Source organism: Oryzias latipes, chromosome 20 (genome assembly GCF_053564925.1).
Source record: "Oryzias latipes strain Hd-rR chromosome 20, Olatipes_Hd-rR_3.1".
Lineage (NCBI taxonomy): Eukaryota > Metazoa > Chordata > Actinopteri > Beloniformes > Adrianichthyidae > Oryzias > Oryzias latipes.
Window position 1 is genome coordinate 25,273,326 of NC_136256.1, and position 15,253 is coordinate 25,288,578.

At 39.5% G+C, this 15,253-nt stretch overlaps 2 long non-coding RNA genes across 4 annotated transcripts in view; both read left to right on the plus strand.

Moving 5' to 3' along the window:
* Nucleotides 1-353: 353 nt before the first annotated feature.
* LOC110017292 (uncharacterized) overlaps nucleotides 354-15,253 on the plus strand; it is a 44,703-nt gene continuing 29,803 nt past the window's right edge. The window contains exon 1 of the long non-coding RNA XR_002292655.3: nucleotides 354-492. This is a non-coding gene — a long non-coding RNA (uncharacterized LOC110017292). The remainder of the gene's footprint in view (nucleotides 493-15,253) is intronic.
* Nucleotides 1,709-6,329, plus strand: LOC144988318 (uncharacterized). Of its 3 annotated transcripts, XR_013652183.1 has the most exons (7): nucleotides 1,743-1,835; nucleotides 2,553-2,634; nucleotides 2,835-2,917; nucleotides 3,205-3,298; nucleotides 3,644-3,755; nucleotides 5,197-5,460; nucleotides 5,893-6,329. It is a non-coding gene; the product is annotated as an uncharacterized LOC144988318 (long non-coding RNA). The 3 variants fall into 3 exon arrangements; XR_013652182.1 differs by lacking the exon at nucleotides 2,553-2,634 and having other exon boundaries at nucleotides 1,709-1,835; XR_013652184.1 differs by lacking the exons at nucleotides 2,553-2,634; nucleotides 3,644-3,755 and having other exon boundaries at nucleotides 1,709-1,835.

The following is a 15,253-nucleotide window of genomic DNA, read 5'->3' on the forward strand; positions in this document are numbered from 1 at the left end:
CTACCTATCTTCTTCTTTGCACAAACTACCTATATAGGTCATAAATTCAGACTTATGTTTACATATACTGTACTTATTAACGTTAGATACTCAAGATTGTTAAATTGATTTAAAAAATTTAGTCCAAAAGTCAAGTAATGGAACATCTGCACATGTTTTGGCTTCATAGAACTCGATTATTTAACTTAATTAAAAACTATATAAATCAGTTCTTCGTTAAAAATCTGATTATTTTTAGTTTAAATATTTATCAAATGTGGGGAATACTACAAATACTGATAAATATGGTCGCAAAAAAAAGACGTTTCAGACGTTTATGTTGTGGCTGGTTTTCCAGTCTTCCCGTGACGTCACGCGTTGTTTCCCTAACTCCCCCCTGAGCGCGTGGTCCCGGGCGCGAGCCGAGAGCCGCGCGGTGGATCTCTGCTCCACCAGAAACACGGACTATAAACACAAAGAAGCCGCGCCATCAGGAGCTGGACACCGGACCCGGTAAGGATGCTGCATCTTGTCCCGGGTTTAAAAAAATTCACCTTAAGAGACAACACAAACAGGTTTGTTTACATAAACAGATAAATCGGTGTGTTATTGTTTGGAAGAAATGAGTCGCGGTAAATGCGGGGTTTTGGGGGGGGGGGGTTAATGTGGAGGTGATGGGTGGTTGAAATCAGTGTAAAGGCGGACGGTGAGGAGGTTTAGTCCTCAGCCAGGAGGACGGGTTTTGTTCTCGCCCTCGTTCCCCATTGTCTCTCCAACTCCTGGTGAATGCTGCAGCTCGGAGGTGTGGTTGTCTGCAGCACGTGCTGCGTGTCTGCTTTCCAGTGATCAGTCTGTGATCAGATGCTTTCTTTCTGCTGGGATTGCATCTTTTTTGGTCTCCATGGAAAACGTGGTCCTGCAGCTATCACAGCTCTCCTCCAAACAAAAGGCATCTGTCATATTACGCAATAAAGGTTTTGTCAATGCACTGTTTATAGGGAGGATAGAAGTTTGTGAAACTATCTGCGAATGCGACTGCTTCAGGGGAGATGGAGGAGCAGCAAACATCCACCCCGATGAAGCGTCATCCTGCAAAACATTGAATCCTTTTTATCTACATAATGCACAGAGCAAAAGAATCTTCATTTGTTAGTTCTGGATGGATTTTATGTCAGTGAATCAAAATGAACCCATATCGACAATAAATCGCACCACAAATTAGTATGGAGTTAATTCAGTCTCAATAATCAGAAATGCACACAACATATTTCACAAATACACACGCTCCGATTCACAAATGTCATTTTATGCAAACGTGAAAAATAAATTCGGAAATACACACCCTGTGTTTCACAAACACACAGATTGTGTTTCACACATGCACACTAAATGTTTTACAAATGCACAATAAGTGTTTCTCACAAATGTGCACACTGTTTTTCACAAAAACATTTTAGAAATTCACAATAAATGTATCAGAAATGCACAGTAAGTGCTTCACAAACATGATTTTTAGGTACACATGTGATGTGAACTCACAGATCATTCGAATTGCAGACTGTGCATTCAAAATCCCGTTCTCATTTGTGAATCTCCCCGTGTGTGTGAGAGATTTTTCTACGGTGAATATTGAGACTCATCTGACGGAGCGGGTCAACTAATGTCACCATTGGCTAGTGAATCTGTCAATCAAACTCATCGGGAAAGCAGGCGGGTTCGCTTTTGGCCAATCGAATGGCCCCTTACACTCTTCACTTTCAAAGTGACGAGGGAGGGAGCTGTTCAGCACAGCAGTTGAAAGGACGCGGGCGGCAAACATGGCGGAGAGGTCTTCTGAACGGGATCAGTCTCAGCCCGTAAGTAATGCATTTATTTGATCATTCCCTCGTTGTACGTCCTGTAATGTTATTGAATACTAAGTTGAAGCGTTCTCCTTTGCCAAGTGACATGTGTGAATGCTTTATGAACACTGCAGCCGAGTCGTTTGCAGAGTACCCCCACCGCAAATTAGCTTAGCTTTGTTTTGCTTAGCCTGTGCAAGTTGTGGCTGTGTGAGTGTGAGTGAAGTTCAAGCCGGTGTCGGTTCAAGCTAGCGTCTATAGCCAATGATCTGTAGGTTCTTAACATGATTCATAAGGAACTAAGGGGAAAAGCATGCCGGATTTACAGCAGCAAAGAAAGTTTAATAAAAAGTATTGATTTGGAGACGGCGATTTGTTTAAACACTGATGCTATGCTATGCTAACTAGCTAGTTGTTCCGTGTGCTGCCTTTATGTAAACGCGATCCGGGTTAAAGTTAGACACAGCATTTTCACAACCCAGACTTTAATAAGACGGGGTGGACTGTGCAACAAAGTTAATTCATGACATTCATGAAAACGGCATTTTTTAAATATAACATACATGAATCCACTGTTGAATGAAAGAAGCCTCATTAAGTTTCTAACGTTAGAACCCGTATTCATTGTGATGACCAGCCCTGTGAGATTGTGTCAGAGTGACAGCCACTAAAATCCCCGTATCTTTACTTCCAATGACGTAATGACAAGAATCCCAAACATTATGTTTTTAGGCTGTTTTGTAGTCGATAAGTAGTCACAGAAAGGGTGGATGGGAGAAATCAGCTGTCAACAGTGATTAGAGTAGAAGTTACTGTAAGTATTACTCACAGGCTTCCTGTGATCAGTGTCTTGTCTCTGATTTTTTTTAAAGGTGTTCTTTACTACAAGCTCAAGTAATCATAGCAAGAGTGTTTTAAAAAATTCCCCTTTCATATATTTGAAAATTATGTAATTTAAGATAAGACAGCTAAATGATCTAATCCATGTTTGTTGTGTTTTTATTTATTCTCTAGGAATTACTGAAGCGTGACAGCGTGACAATCTTTTGTTCCTCGTGCCATCAGGCAATACAACTCTCTGGCAGGGCATCTTACAAGTAATTTCTTTTAATTTAACCCACTGATTTTCCAATTATTTACCTTTTTTTTATCAATCTTTTTATTTTGTGATATTTCTATTTGTAATGCATGTGTGTTTATGTGTTTTTTTAAGATGGCCATTTTAAAAAAAATTCCTCAGGGATTATTAAATACCCTTCTATTCTATTCTATTTCATATTTTATCATCCTGTTGTATTACTGTTTAACCTGTCAATTGGGAATTTAGCATTTTTGCCCCTGTAAATATCTGTCAGTTGAAAGTATTTGTACTTGTATTCCATAGATCTTGTACCTGAGAAGATAGCAGAGAACAACTGTGCAGACACCCACTTGGCCTTCTTCAGTGACGCTGTGAACGTTTATGGCTTTCCTCTGAGGTATTCATGTCATTCATAAAGAAATATTTTATTCACATATCAGGCAGTATAAGTACTTGGTTATTTGTACAAAAATAAAATTACTTTTTTTAGACTCCTCTCCATAAACAAAGGCAACTCTAAAACTTTCCCCTCATGAATAACATTTTACCCCCCCTTAACAGTCTCTCTCACCTCATTTTTTTCCCCAGAGATACATGTAACCCACTCCTGCAATTTTTTTAACCTAGAAATTCTACTTATTGGCATCATACATAAGAACATTACATTTTAAACTGATGTGTACCGTATTGGCGATGCATTTGTAATTATGTGTTTGAGACATGATTTTCATGTTATTGTCAGGGTGAGAGGAGATCACGGAGGAGAAAATGTGGGCATAGCCGAGTTAATGCTCACAGTACGTAGAACTGACACAAACAGCTTCATTGCAGGAAAAGTGTACACACAATCAACGGTGAGTTGAACCTAGTTTTAGAAGCTTTAATATATACACAGGGCTCCAGACTGCGTCCATTTGGTCGCATTTTGCGACCAAAATTTGAGAGTGTGCGACTGAATTTTACACCCAGTTGCACATGTGCTACCAGTAAATTTGCCTCCTCCACCCTCCGTATTTTTTATACATTAAACATGAAAGGAGCACGTCAATGATCGATGAAATGAGAGATGAAATCATCAATGAGACGCGAGCGCACACGCACGCAGGCAGACACACACACTCGCGCGAATACTCATGAGACTGGAGCACACGCGAGCACACACTCGCGTTTCATTGAGTGATGCCTGAGGCGGCCAATGCGTGTGGGAAGAATAGGGAAAGTCACTGCAAGTGGCTAAAATATGTGGAGGGGCGGGGCCTAACATCCGTGGGAAGGAAACGGAGACAAATATCATCACAACCTGATATGTGCGTCTGAGCTATGAGCAAGCGAACTATTGATTCGTTCTTCCGACCTGCAGCTAGTGTACCAGTGACAGAGTGTACAGCAGGGGTCTCAAACTCGTATGAAATCGAATCTGCAGCGAGACTGAAAGAGACCAGGAATTAGGAGTTGTCTTGGGATGGATGTAGCCTTTTTTTAATCAGTTGGTATTTTAAATTATTTTAATTGATCAGTGAACTACAAAAAACCCATCAGGACGCATGTCCCATAATGCATTGTTTTTTAGTCTGTAGGGCAGCTTTTAGTCAGTTCAATACTAAATTTCCAGCTGCGTTCGCTCTGATTGGTGTCTTGCTCTCACCCCTTTCTCGTGATATTTTTGTTTTGATTGACAGGTGATGTTGGAGCAAAAACAAAAATATACGTCACACACCAGGTGATCTGTGCAGGGTTGCGTCCATCTGGGTGATCTCAAACACGCTTATTGTGCATCTTGACTGAACCTATTTGGTGTCACCAACATGAATTTCCATCCTCTAATATTTACATACATTTAAGTCTTGTTTGAAACTGTGAAATTACGAAAGGTTACTACGGTAATCACTTGTTACTAAAAACTTTTTTTTATTCTAAATGTATGGTATTTTTTTTACTATTTTTACTTAGTTGTACTGTCGTGACAGCGATGGTGATGTCAGTTTACCTTCATGTTGCATCTTCAAAAGTGCAGATTAAAATGTGACACTGAATTAGAAACAGCACATTGTAATTTCTGCATCTATTATTAAAGTATTTATTTGTAATACAGTGGAAATTAGTAGATTTGGTTAGAATGTTGATTTACGGTATGCGCCCCTAAATTTTCTGGTTGTGCCCCTAAAATTTTCAGTTAGGGGCCACTATGCTCCTAGTGAAAAAAGTTAGTCTCGTGCCCTGATACATAAAAGTGAATGATGTATTAAAAATAAATCTGACAATATAATATTTCTTTTTGCTTTTTTCCAAATACAGGATTGAGCTCCTCTGGTGTGATGTCTTCATGAGTGTTACTGGTTTATATTACAACATCCTGCACTCTCCTGAGGACCAAGACTTTCTCAATATCAGTCACATCACGTATTCTGCTGCCATTACATTTTTCTACCACACATTCAGGCCAGTTTGGATGTCTTTAGTGACGCGTGGGACACCCATCCAATCAGGACGGAGCAAAGCATGACACCAAATCAGCTGTGGCAGTTGGGCTTGACCCAGAACCCTGTTTCTGATCCCCGGGTAAATGCTTTATTTAATCTCACTGTACTGGACAACTGATTTGTGTGCAGTTTGACTAAAGTGGAAAGTATCAAGAAGAGTATCATGAAATCATAATGACTACAGTGAATATTCATCGAAAATGAATGAAAAGGATTATTGTTGTGTGGTGCAAACAATTTCCCTAAATTGTTTGTTTGTAGGAAGAATAGCACATCTGCAAGTTCAAAATGCATCACAATGCATGGCCTTATGAGCCATCAGATGTACTAATGTCACTACTTTGTTAAGGTTCACTTATTTGCAAATTATAAACAGTTATGGAGATATGAGGTCTGCCTGCAAGCAACAATATAAGTTATTATTAGTCGGTCACTGTTCCTACATAATCTAAAACACAAAAAAAACAGTGCTGTTCATAAACAGTATCTTTTTTCTTTTTTTTTTTGTCAGGGTATGCTGGTTCCAGAGATTGAATGGGAGGAGAGTGGATCCATGACTGAACCTCATCCTGGGATCAATGTCCTGGTATGGGACAGTCCTCTTTTGGGTCCACAAATGTTGGAACTGCAAGACGACATCAATCCATTGTGGAATTCAGACCGTTTGGGAGTGGACCTACATCTTTACTGTCCAGTGCGTTTAGAACTTAATTTAGGCGACGTAATTACATACAGAAGAAGAGAGACTGAGGGGAGTAAGACAGAGTTCAAATCAATACTGCTGTATTGTTCAAGGGACTTCATTGTATGTAAGGATGTTATGAAAATTAGTTCCAGTTTAAATAAAATTCAAATCAGTAGAGATCCCACATTTGCTTAAATTTTGATGTTTTAATCTGTCCATGTTTTCACTGAATTTTACTCTGCAATAAAGGGTGAATGTTTGCACTTTGTTGTTCTATGACCATCTTTTGTTGTGTAGTATTTAACCAGCTATAAAACCCAGAGAGATGAGGATCTTTTTTGCAAGGGTGACCTGGCCAAGAGGTGTATATGTATATGGTTACAATATAAAATCAATTACATTTGAGTTATTAAAAAAATAAAATTAAGGTCAAGCCAAGTGACTTCGGGCTGAGCAGGGGATGTGTATTGGGTATCTGTGATTGACAGTGAGATGAACTTGAGGTAATGTAGTCCCACTGCGTGGTACGGAGCAAAGTGATGCCAGTTTCTCCACAAAACCTGTGGAAGTTGAAGATTTTTCTCCTCCACCTTCATATGATCAAAACCGTGTCTGAGTGTTGAAATGACGCTAGCATGAAAGCTAAGAGAATAACGTACAAACAATCCCGAGTGAAACGTTCATTGTAAATCCCATGACCAGTACAGAGTTCGATGGATTCTATGTCAACTGCATTCAACCACTGTTGCCTTGCTCCCAGGTCCACTGAAAAGTTGCACAAGCCAGTAATTTTTGACAACCGAAGGCAATAAACCGACAAGCCATGCTAGGGCTAACACGCTAACGACCGACTGGTACAGAATCAAATATGGGCGGGGCTTTTGCCACCCGCAGAAAGCGTAGAGAAAGTGTAAGGGGCCATTCGATTGGCCAAAAGCGAACCCGCCTGCTTTCCCGATGAGTTTGATTGACAGATTCACTAGCCAATGGTGAGATTAGTTGACCCGCTCCGTCAGATGAGTCTCAATATTCACCGTAGAAAAATCTCTCACACACACGGGGAGATTCACAAACGAGAACGGGATTTTGAATGCACAGTTTGCAGTTCGAATGATCTGTGAGTTCACATCACATGTGTACCTAAAAATCACGTTTGTGAAGCACTTACTGTGCATTTCTGATACATTTATTGTGAATTTCTAAAATGTTTTTTGTGAAACACAGTGTGCACATTTGTGAGAAACACTTATTGTGCATTTGTAAAACATTTAGTGTGCATGTGTGAAACACAATCTGTGTGTTTGTGAAACACAGGGTGTGTATTTCCGAATTTATTTTTCACGTTTGCATAAAATGACATTTGTGAATCGGAGCGTGTGCATTTGTAAAACCGGTTGTGTGCATTTCTGATTATTGAGACTGAATTAACTCCATAAATTAGGACTTAAATTAAATAGTTACACCTCTACATGATTGACTTTCGTGCATGCAATTGATATTAGCCCTAAAAGGACAGTCCAGAACCAGTCTTGCAACCCTATCCTTCACTAAGTTTGTAAGGTCTTTTTTGGCTGCAAACAATGACAATGGTCCAAGTAACACAAGACTATAAACCGCAGAACCAATCTTTCTGTTGACAAAGAATTAGCATTGTGTCTAACTATTGAAATGTTCCTACTAGTTGTATTAACGAGGTTACTTATATGTGTTGTCCATGCCATTGTTTGATCTAATGTTATATCTAACAGTTAACTTCAATTGACCAATTCTGTAGAGCATATAACTTGTGGTCGGAATGCTTTGAGCCCAAAAACATTCAGTTTTACTTGTTTTCTACCATCCATTCAGAAACAGACATTAGCTCCTGTTGTTGCCGGATATTACTGATCTGAACAAAGCTAGAGGAGGAGACTGATATGTTTGTATAGTCTTTAGTAGCTTTCAAGCAGCTCTGGTACAACTTTGAGTAGTTTGCACTTTAAGTTAGTATTAATATGTTTTAAAGAAAGCATACTACAAAACGTAACGATGAAAGGATTGTAAGTTGTGAGTAATCTGTGAGACAGCACTGAGCCCCCACCTAGATTTCCACAAAATGGTTTTACTTTATGGTTAGGAATAACTGTCACATTAAACCACATTTCAGTGGTTCATATTTCAACAGATACAAAAACTTGCATCACACAGACAGACAGACGGGGGGGGACAGGCTTTTTTTTTAAACTGTTTCTAATCACCGGCAACCTTTTACCTGAGTTCTACCAAAAACTGCAGTGATGATGTTCACCCAAGAATCAATTAGAATTTTACCACTTCAGAGCCAGAATATCTTAGTGAGTCACCAAGTTATAGCATTGTAGTTGGCACACAGTTACTGATACTCAGCTTACCTAACATGCAGTAATCAGAGCCGTAGTTTGACAGGCATTTTAAGAAAAAAACGTTTTTTTTTACATCTAGAATGAAGCATCTTCTATCCGCCTGCTATAGATGGGCTGAAAATTACGTCACAGAACTTCCTGTCAGCCATGCCGAAAGGCAAGCAAACAGTTACAACCGCTAGCAACAATCAACAGGCTGTATAATTTTTTTACATTTGAGGCGCAACGATGACCTGTGGTGTTTATGGTCAATCATCAGATTGTCGATATTATAGATTACCTGCAGTCATCAAGGAGAAACAACCAAAAATGTATCGACTGAGCGACAGGAGACAAAATTAGAAGGACGTGATTCAAATGATTCTGGTTAATCAACAAATTTGCTCAAAGATCAGTTAGAATTAGCTAATATTAACTATACTCTAGTTTTATGTACTTAAAAAGTTGCTGGTGTAAATGTTTAGGGAAGAATTGTAGTGAATTGCATTAATACATTGTGTACTCGAGTGTGTAATGTTGTGAGCAAATGCAGGACTAATTTTTTGTCTGATTCTGTTTTCATATATGTAAAGACAACTCACTTATTGCAACCCGTCTATGGTTTCTGTGTATTATTTCAAGGCAGGTTTTTATTTTCAGAAGTTTTTTTTTCTTCGTTTCCTCGAGTGTTTCTAATGTGAGAAGTAGCAAAGCAGATCCACATCATGATAGAACCACCTCTGTGCTTTACTGTGAGTGGGATTTCCCCTAACTTTCCTTACAATATGAGCCTTTATTTTCTTTATTGTTTACTCAGTCTGTAGATGACTCTAGTTTGGTTTTTTCCTCTCCTGGCATCAGCTTGCACACATTTATATAATCTAAAAAGGTTAAGCTACATTGTATTTTCAAAAAGTGGGAAACTTCTTGTTAGATTTTGTAAAATGCTCCGGTTTGGAGCAATTCTTATTCTTGGTAGATGCTTATTTTTTTGCTTTAAAGCAGATGTCCTGCAACATACATTGAAAGAGCTTAGTAAACAACCATCTCTTGCTTGTTTTTATCTATTTCGTATCCCTCAGTAGGTTTAGTCCTCCAACAGTTTTGGTTGATCAACCCATTATGTTTTTTCAGGTTTAAAACCTCACCAAATCCTTCTTTTGTTGGCTTTTCTAGACTTCTCAAACACTCTTTGTGTTTAAAACTTGCTCTTTCTATGTGACAAAAAAATGATTGAGATGCAGCTTCTGTTTGGAAAGTTGCAGCTGTCCATATTTTGGAAACAACTGTTGCACCGGAAATGGATTACAGCCTCTTGTATTGTATGGTGGACTTGGTCATTTGTCTTCCAGATGGCTGTGAAAGTGCGTTAAGCAAGCTTTTGTTTTTCTATAACACTGAGGACAAAAGCAGACTGAGCCGCTCGGCTCAGGAGTTCTGAACGGATAAGAGGGAGAACGAGGCCAGAAACCACTTAGACACAGATTAATTAATATAATTGTCTTTTAATCTAAATATGTATAAATCTGAAAAAGAGAACATCTTTTGTTTTACTGTAAATCAGCTTCAAACACATCTAAAGGCTTAGTCATGTGCACCCATACGGCGGGGGGGTTGACCGGTACCGGTGCTGCTGGTTTTTGGGTTGTGCGGGCCGCGTGGAGGGTCGTGGAGGAGCGGACGCATGGTGAATGGAGCACAGGTGAGTCTTGCGGTTTTCCTTGAGGTTCGTGCGTCCACCTCAAGGGCCATCATGAAAATGGAACGTACCATTGTCGAGCGTGTGGCAAGTGTACCATGAAGTATTATTTGGCTTATATTAGTTGCACGCACTTATGATGTACGGGTGATGATGTCATACGGTGCCCACAGGAAAAAATCTGAATGAACATTTTGACTCCACAGGTTCACCGAGCGGTTTACGACTTTTATATTTTGTGTGCCACCTAGGGCTGCACAATATGGGGAAAAATCGCGATATGAATAATCAATATTGCAATGGCAATATAACTTGTGATACATGAAATAAAGGCAACTAAAATAGGAGGCGAACATCTAACTTAAAAAGGCTCAAATTGGTCAACAACATGAAGAGGTAAATCTGATTGGTCAAATGCATAAATGGATTTATTTGATTCATTAAATAAATACTTCAAGCCTCCATAAGATTGTTTTGGCACATTAAAGGTAACCATTATTGCAATTTTTGCTGTCTTTTGCGATATGCATGTTGCACAGCTTGATATCGCGATAACAATACATTTGTGATTTATTGTGCAGGCCTAGTGCCACCTGTGTTGAATAACACACAGCTCGATGCGGCACTGCAGTGTCATTCGTTTGTTGTGCTGAATTTTGAATCTGCACCAGTTCCACTTATGATTCAGCTCTGTGACCACAGTGGGAGACAGAAGGGGCGATTGGAGGAATAGGCCGTTACAGAACCAGTCATCTCACACAGCGGATCCAAGTGCAGTGAAGACACATCAGAGCAGCAGCACAGCGGCTGTGGGGAGAGCGAAGCAGTTTCATTTGGGTTGCACCTTTCACACACGGAGAAGGTTCAAGGAGTTTCACAGAGACGCAGAAGTTTTGCAGCTTACAGGAAAATTATATGTAAATAAAATGCAAATTAAGAATGAAACTTAAAGACCCATTTTGATGAAAATTGTGTTTTTAACATGTACTTGTGGAATTTTTCTGATGACGCTCGACAAATATAAAGAAAACTAAGCCCAAAAATGAATTTTTGAGTATCTTTTTATTCAAAGATCGTATTTCTGATGTAGAAAATATGTTGGGCGAGCACACTGCACTCCATTCTCTCAGGAATGGGGAGGGGGGCGGGGTTGCTCCATGCCAACGGTCCCACCCACAATTCAGAGGCAAATTTATAACAAACTCCTGCCACTCTGCAGAAACTATATTTCAGAAAAAAACAGATTTTTACTTTTATCATAATTAAAGGACCACCGGGAATGCTTTGAAAATAGATCAAAAGATGATCGGAGTGCGACTTTTAAGCAAAAAAAGCAATGTCATTCTAGAAACAGTTGAAGAAATTCATCAGGAAGCTGCTTCCGTCTGTGAAACTGAAAGCAATTTCACTCTGTTTGGTTCTGACTCAAGTCTACCAGCTCCATTGGTTCCTGTAGATGGTGAGCCTCTAGTACATCTGACAGGCATTTGGGTCCCACACCATTAACTGATGTATACACCCGTAGCAGAAATCTAAAACAGATTTTATATGTAAGTGGTAGTCAGTGTGAGGACAGGAGTGAATTGGTTGGTTCTCCTGGTTCTGGTTAGAGCTCTGGCATAGTTCTGAATGAATTGCACCTTTCTAACAGTGAATTTCTTTGGAAGAGCAGACAGACGACTGTGACAGCAGTCCTATCTGCAGGAGATGCAAACCTGCTCATGAGACCTCTGAGTCTATTTGATTGAAATGGACAAAATCTGATTTGTGAGCACTGAACCTCTGGTCTGAATTACCACACACTGATTTGTCACGTAAGTTTTGGTCTCAATTCCTCCAGAAAACGGCTCTTTGGCCTTTCCTTCTTGTTTCTAAAGGGGGTTGAGGTTGCTTTTCACACAAATGGTCTAGGGGTCTGCAACCTGTGGTTCCAGAGCCACATGTGGCTCTTTTACTCCTCAAAAGTAGCTATAAAATATAAAGTATGTTGTAGAGTTTTTAAAAAAAAAGTAAAGTAAACCAACTCAAACTTTATTCAACTTAATTACAAACAGTTGAAGAACAAAACGTATCACTTCACCAGTCTACTGACTACACTACCCATAATGCTCCAACCATTTCTGAAGCGGTTCAGCTTCATAGTTTAACAAAGTTAACGTTTGGGCTGATTTTTGTGCACCGTTAACCACAGAAAATCGATTGGACCACAATCAGCACAACCAGAATTTATTCTTAAGGTGTGCCAGATGTTTTTAAATAAATACAAGGATTTAAAGTGTGATTTAAAAAAATGATAAGGGTCCCTTAAATAGCGCTGATTTAATTTTAGTTTGTTAAATTTATGAGTATCTGGCAGAGATGCACCACAAATAGTAAAATAAACTGTTTTACTTTGTTTCTGCTGACATTACACTACCCACTACATTTGGTGCATTGAGATGATCCTATGTGTCACAGGATGTCTTATTTTGAAAAGGAATTTATTTAAACCTCTATCAAAAGTCATAATTTATTTTCTATTTCGAAGTTTATTTATGCCAAAAAACACAACATTTCATGTTTATTGATCATAACTGTTGCAATAACATAGTACAAATTAGTGTACCGTGGTGCAGTGGTAGGGTGGTTGACCAGACATATGTCGAGGTGTCCATGGGCAAGACACTGAACCTCACCTTGGCTCTGGTGGAAGTGAATGGGTTAGTAGGACTGTGAAAGGTAAATGGTGTATACTTGTAAAGCGCTTTGGGCCTTTGAGAATGATAGAAAAGCGCTATACAAGTACACGCCATTTGCCATTCAACAAACTTTGCATAGAAAAAAATATAGGAATCAACTTTAGTTGGATACTAGCTCTTTTAGGACTATGGAAAGGAATCGGCAGACACGAATGCGAAACATGCTGCTCATAAATCAAAATCCAGACTTGGATATCAATCTTGGTAAGGCGGAACAAAGCATAATGGACATATTCCCACAAAGGTGGGAGGAGTATCAGTTGGGAAGTTGGAACATAAGGGACACAATAGAACGGATGAGAAGGCAATAAGGGTTCGATTGGGACACACTCAACGAAACTACCAGATCTATATTATCAGTTAAAGCATTGACGGAAAATGCCAATTTAACAGGTTAATGAAACACTGATGCCACTGGTGCTGATGAGGTGTATAAATACGGATTTTTAAAAAAAGAGATGGCAAATAGGAATGGTATGACTGACGTGAAGTGTTTGTAGGGAGGGGTAAACCATTTTGACTCACTCCAGACCAGGTGGTGGCGGTAATGCACCATGACGTTGTTTGAAAACCAAATAAACAAGACAAGAAGTTGCCAGGCTAGTCCTTCTGGGCTGCTGATTATCTTGGTTTTGCACCGATGACGTGGTCTCAGTGCAGTGAGCATTGGCTGTTCGGCAGTCTACAGCTGGTGGTACACAAACGTCCTCATCGACGGTCGACTGATTGTATCGCTGGGAGCGCTCTATGGCGCCGGTTTCTTGCTGCCACATTCACACTTGCAGGTTTGATTCCCACCAGGGTTCATTTCCTCATAAAGTCTTCTTTGTTTGCCAAGTGTGAACGCTCACCCAGACTCTGGTGCGGATCAAGCAAAGTCTTCCTGCCTTTTGAGGGTGAACCAAAGTGCAAAATAAAGCTAAACACAAAAAAAGGTGGTGAGCAAGGTGCAATGAGGAGGTACAGCCACTTTTTAAATGTGACGATTAGCGAGACTCGTCGGTTTTCCTTCTTTGTGCTATTTTTAACAGCTTAGTCAGGCAATATTTACAAGTGGAACTGCATGATATTTCAAGCACTTTGGCCGCCTTTGGTCTTTGCTTCGCCTCTGGTAGTGCAGTGTGTGAAAGCAGTTTTATGACCAACATAACACCAGGAAGCAGACATCTATATGCATCTTACTCTGGCAGAAGACAGAACTTTCTCTGTTCCTCGATTAGATGAAGGACTTTGTATTTTCTTCGTCTCTCATATCAGATCAGATCTTAGTTCATTTCATAAACTGGGTTCCCCCTTTCCTGAATGGAACAGTGTAAAGTTGTGTTGTAACGAGCAGCTTGGAGATCCATGTGATTTTCAGACAGTCTGTTCTGCGAGCCAAACTCTTTGTCATGATGATCAGAAACACAGTGAAGCAGGAATACATGAAGGTCTGCTCTTATGTAATCTGTGTTTTTCCAACTTGGATCCTGGAATGGACTGAAGCATCTGATACTCCTTAAAACTTGAGTTGGCTGCCAGTTTCAGCTTTTCTCCCGTTTTATTGGCATTGGTTTTTGGGGGGGGGGGGTTCTTTGGAAGTTATGCGGATCCTGGATTTGCGTTGTCAGTGTGTTTTCATAAGGAGTGACAAAACTCTGTTCGGCTGCCAGCTTAATGCCTGTGTGGTGTTTTCAGAGAGTCACTGCATGAGTGGTGAAGTATGCTGCATGGGCCTTAGCCAAAAAGTCAAAATGATTACAAACAACTTAATCATTTAATTTTTCTTTCTATTATTTTTCTTATTTGGATAAATATCTATCTATCCATCTTATTTCTAAACACACTTAATCCCTGTTATGGTCATGGGGTTGCTGGTGCTAATCCTAGCCACTGTTTGGCGAAGGAGGGGTACACTAGACCGGTTGTCATCCAGGGTTTATCAGAAACATACATTTTGACAAATATCTTAGTTTTAATCTATTTATGTATTATTTCTAAAACAAATATCTTAATCCTACTAATATAAATTAATCCTAATGGTTTTAAAGCAGTACAAAAAATAAAAACATGTGCCCGTTTGGCTAAAGCAGTCATTATCATATCATCTATGACATGTTATTGTCTTTTCACTCAACTATCTTTTGCATCTATAATTATAGGTCAGGTCATAATGGGTTAACTGAAAAATCTGTAGAGTCAGAGCATAAAAAGAGCTTCCACAGAAAGTTCCTGGTGAGCCCAGTAACACCAGAAATGTCTCCACCAGAGTAAGACGCGGCCTTTCTTTAACCGTCAATCTGAACCCCCTTACCAACATAAAGTGTTGCATCACAGCACAAAGTAGCTTTGCAGAATCTTCTAGAACACACGTGTCAAACTCAAGAGCATCAAAGTTTTTAATTTCTTAA